Source organism: Schistocerca americana, unplaced genomic scaffold, assembly GCF_021461395.2.
Source record: "Schistocerca americana isolate TAMUIC-IGC-003095 unplaced genomic scaffold, iqSchAmer2.1 HiC_scaffold_519, whole genome shotgun sequence".
In the NCBI taxonomy this organism is placed as follows: domain Eukaryota; kingdom Metazoa; phylum Arthropoda; class Insecta; order Orthoptera; family Acrididae; genus Schistocerca; species Schistocerca americana.
Window position 1 is genome coordinate 77501 of NW_025726257.1, and position 5000 is coordinate 82500.

General features: G+C 53.3%; 1 non-coding gene across 1 annotated transcript in view; it reads right to left on the reverse strand.

Annotated features, from left to right (window-relative positions):
- LOC124585943 overlaps positions 1 to 268 on the reverse strand; it is a 1910-nt gene extending 1642 nt beyond the window's left edge. Inside the window, exon 1 of the ribosomal RNA XR_006974955.1 lies at positions 1 to 268. This exon is cut by the window's left edge and continues 1642 nt beyond it. This is a non-coding gene — a ribosomal RNA (small subunit ribosomal RNA).
- Positions 269 to 5000: the final 4732 nt, after the last annotated feature.

The following is a 5000-nucleotide window of genomic DNA, read 5'->3' on the forward strand; positions in this document are numbered from 1 at the left end:
TTCAGAGTCACCAAGGCAAACGGACCGGACGAGCCGACCGATTGGTTTTGATCTAATAAAAGCGTCCCTTCCATCTCTGGTCGGGACTCTGTTTGCATGTATTAGCTCTAGAATTACCACAGTTATCCAAGTAACGTGGGTACGATCTAAGGAACCATAACTGATTTAATGAGCCATTCGCGGTTTCACCTTAATGCGGCTTGTACTGAGACATGCATGGCTTAATCTTTGAGACAAGCATATGACTACTGGCAGGATCAACCAGGGAGCTGCGTCAACTAGAGCTGAGCAGCCGGCCGCCCGGGAGTGTGTCCCGGGGGCCCGCGCGAACACGCAAGCGTCCGCTCAATTATTCTGCAAACAGGAGGAGGCTGAGCTCCCCTGCACAATACACCTCGAAACCCTCTCAGGTCCCGGCGGCGCGCAGCGCCGTCCTAAGTACTTGGTCGGGTTCGAGAGAGGCGCAATCGCCCGGAGTTTGGCGAGTAGACGCTTTAGGTGCGACCACCCGTGCTCCCAACTGAGCTTGCCGCTGCCGACAGAGGCCCGGGAGCGTGCTGTCGTGGCATTGCCGGCGGGAGACAACACGCGCCACCTACGGTGGCCGGCAGCTCCAACGCCAGCGCCACAGAAGGACAAAAGCCCCACTTGGGTGCCGAAGCGAACTCTCCCAGCACAGCGCACGCGCCAACACGTCCGCACAGCTGCGATACAATCCACCTGCGAGAACCGCAGAGGCGACCGAGCAGCAGACGGCGTCGCGGCGCCGAGCGCCGGGCGGCGGCGCATCCTCAGCGCACACAGTCCTCAATCGGACCAGCACACTGCAGATGTCCACCGCGCTTCGCACCGGGCCCGCGAGGACCTACTTTGGCCGCACGGCGCCGCGTGCAGGGTGCGCCGGCGCGCAGCTGCGCCGCCTGCCGCCTCCGTCGGCCGGCGCGCCTGCCACTGGCCGCCCCCACCAGCCGGCTGTAGCGCGTGCGCCCACGCACCGCGCGGCCAGCACGCCGGAAGGCCCCCCCTCACCGGCCGGGGACGGTCCCACCCAGCCACCGCCGCGTATCGCTTCACACCCACATGCCATTCACGTTCGTGGGCATGGTGGGTATCGCTGAAACAACCGGTTGGTAGCTCAACCGATCGTCGCCATCACTGATTCACCTCTAGCGAGAACAACCGCACCACAACGGTTTACCAGTTCTTCATTTGCGTAACGTCACCAGCAAACGTAGACGTCCATCGCCATTTGCAAATTCAACGATTGTTGCATGCCTGTGTCAGGTGTCACGACACACTATGTCTGCCCACATACACGCAACAACATGTGCACGCTTCGCGAACACGTGGAAGGTGGCCCCCGTACGTATGCGATGTCCATTGCGCGAACGACTGTCAACCGGCCTCTGTCGCATGTCGCAGATGTGGAACGCAGTGCACCATGCTATCACGGTGTGTGAGAAGAGACGACTACGTCTGACAACACGCGCCACTACATCAACAGACGGCTCATGCTGATCGCCATCCACGGCATACCATACTGCAATCCAGCTCTTATAGGGAGACGACACGTAGCTGAGTGCACAATATTTGGACCGTATGGTTCGCCGTTGTTGGCGCAGTCGTGGTACGGTCACACATGTACCACGATGTATCATTCAGTACATGAGGACCAATGTGCGGTACAGTGTGTGATTTGGACGTACAACATCAGCGGACAGTTGCCACAAGCCGTACCACAACGTAGGCTGTGCTTCGCCATGCGAATGCCAATGAACAACTGCGAAGGGCATTGAGCATGTACGTCCTGCCGCCATCCGCATTACAGTGTATAGCTGCAAGGTGTTTAACATGAAGCGATACTCTGGGGACCGGGCAGTGCGAGTAGCAAACTATATTGCGGGGGTTGCAGTTAGGCAACACTACACTAATTTAACGCGTCGTATGACAATTACAGAGCAGGTTAAGGCCCAACGTGTGTTGGGTTAAGGCCCAACGTGTGTTGGGTTAAGGCCAACGTGTGTTGGGTTAAGGCCCAACGTGTGTTGGGTTAAGGCCCAACGTGTGTTGGGTTAAGGCCCAACGTGTGTTGGGTTAAGGCCCAACGTGTGTTGGGTTAAGGCCCAACGTGTGTTGGGTTAAGGCCCAACGTGTGTTGGGTTAAGGCCCAACGTGTGTTGGGTTAAGGCCCAACGTGTGTTGGGTTAAGGCCCAACGTGTGTTGGGTTAAGGCCCAACGTGTGTTGGGTTAAGGCCCAACGTGTGTTGGGTTAAGGCCCAACGTGTGTTGGGTTAAGGCCCAACGTGTGTTGGGTTAAGGCCCAACGTGTGTTGGGTTAAGGCCCAACGTGTGTTGGGTTAAGGCGCAACATAGGTTAGGTTAAGGCGCAACATAGGTTAGGTTAAGGCGCAACATAGGTTAGGTTAAGGCGCAACATAGGTTAGGTTAAGGCGCAACATAGGTTAGGTTAAGGCGCAACATAGGTTAGGTTAAGGCGCAACATAGGTTAGGTTACGGCGCAACATAGGTTAGGTTAAGGCGCAACATAGGTTAGGTTAAGGCGCAACATAGGTTAGGTTACGGCGCAACATAGGTTAGGTTAAGGCGCAACATAGGTTAGGTTAAGGCGCAACATAGGTTAGGTTAAGGCGCAACATAGGTTAGGTTAAGGCGCAACATAGGTTAGGTTAAGGCGCAACATAGGTTAGGTTAAGGCGCAACATAGGTTAGGTTAAGGCGCAACATAGGTTAGGTTAAGGCGCAACATAGGTTAGGTTAAGGCGCAACATAGGTTAGGTTACGGCGCAACATAGGTTAGGTTAAGGCGCAACATAGGTTAGGTTAAGGCGCAACATAGGTTAGGTTAAGGCGCAACATAGGTTAGGTTACGGCGCAACATAGGTTAGGTTAAGGCGCAACATAGGTTAGGTTAAGGCGCAACATAGGTTAGGTTAAGGCGCAACATAGGTTAGGTTAAGGCGCAACATAGGTTAGGTTAAGGCGCAACATAGGTTAGGTTAAGGCGCAACATAGGTTAGGTTAAGGCGCAACATAGGTTAGGTTAAGGCGCAACATGGGTTAGGTTAAGGCGCAACATGGGTTAGGTTAAGGCGCAACATGGGTTAGGTTAAGGCGCAACATGGGTTAGGTTAAGGCGCAACATGGGTTAGGTTAAGGCGCAACATGGGTTAGGTTAAGGCGCAACATGGGTTAGGTTAAGGCGCAACATGGGTTAGGTTAAGGCGCAACATGGGTTAGGTTAAGGCGCAACATGGGTTAGGTTAAGGCGCAACATGGGTTAGGTTAAGGCGCAACATGGGTTAGGTTAAGGCGCAACATGGGTTAGGTTAAGGTACAATATGGGTTAGGTTAAGGTACAATATGGGTTAGGTTAAGGTACAATATGGGTTAGGTTAAGGTACAATATGGGTTAGGTTAAGGTACAATATGGGTTAGGTTAAGGTACAATATGGGTTAGGTTAAGGTACAATATGGGTTAGGTTAAGGTACAATATGGGTTAGGTTAAGGTACAATATGGGTTAGGTTAAGGTACAATATGGGTTAGGTTAAGGTACAATACGGGTTAGGTTAAGGTACAATACGGGTTAGGTTAAGGTACAATACGGGTTAGGTTAAGGTACAATACGGGTTAGGTTAAGGTACAATACGGGTTAGGTTAAGGCACTTGGGGGGGGGGGGGGCCCGGTTTGTTGATTGTGATTATCGTAAGTAAATGACTGCGGCATCATCTGATTTGCCACGTCAGGGTGCACCTTTGGCTCATAACAGGCGGCGCTCTGATTCCATGCTTGTGGCAGACCTGTGTCTTTCATTCCTGCCATTGTTTGTGTGGTGTGACAGGAGGCAGTATTGTGATGTTGGGTGCACCCCTGTCTGGGACATGTGTGGGTGTTGGTGGCTTAGCTGAGCAATGGTGGTTGTCGGAAGGGTGGGATATTCTGTGTTTTCCGAGTGGACCTCCCGGTCTGGTTATGATAGTGTGGATTGTCTAATGTGGCAGAGAGGATGCACTGGGTGTTGTTCCATGCTGGTGCTTACATATTGTCTGTGTGCCTGTTACAGGCAGAGAGTAGTGCGTGATAAGAGTGTCTGGCTGACGTGTGATTGTGAGCAGAGTCTTTCAGCATGTATACGGACAGGTCTATACATTATCTGTATTCTGATGGCTCTATCTATTACTAATCAGCGCCGTGTATACGTTTAATCCGGTTCCAGTCGAAACTATTGTATCTCTGTACATTAGTGACACGGCGAGCCCGCTATGTAGTTACTCGTCTCGGCAGCTTCCACCGGTGTATGGCAAATGATTATAAGGAATCAGTCTAGTCGTCAATACCGATAGTCTGACGTCACATGTCTGGGGTGGGGGACGCTGCGCCCTTCCGGTGGGTCATGGCCTAGGAAGACTCTTCCCACGCAGGGGGGCTTGGACTGTCATTGACTCTTCCGAGTAATATACTTGCCGTACGTTTTTGCGACTGCGAGTGCAACGCTCACCGGTACCGACATGGATGGAGCGCCTCCTAGCTGCCGCTGAGCATCTGCATTCGTACAGCGAGCAACGCGATCGCGTCTGTAGCTCGTACGTGGTACAGCTCGCAGCTCATGTATATGGACAGCGGGAATGTCGCATATTGGACATAACTCTTCATGAAACGCACGTTATAGGGGTGGATTGCACATTGCGAGTGCGAGCAAAGTCCGCCGTTCATCCGCTGGAGTTGCGAGTTGGGCGGTTGGGGTGGGGCACGAACGGGTGCAGGTGGAGTGATTGCCGGTCCACGACTTCGTGCGGCAGAGGCGCTGGCGTTGGGGTGGGGTCGAAAGAAGGGCACTGTGGGCCCATCGCTGTCTTAGTCGGCTTGGCGTCTCATAGATGACGGTATCGTCGTTGCAGGAGGTCATGTTGCGGGAGACCTACAGATGGCGGTATGTTTTGCGGTGCGCTCGACATGGCGGACGTAGTGTTGTCAGATT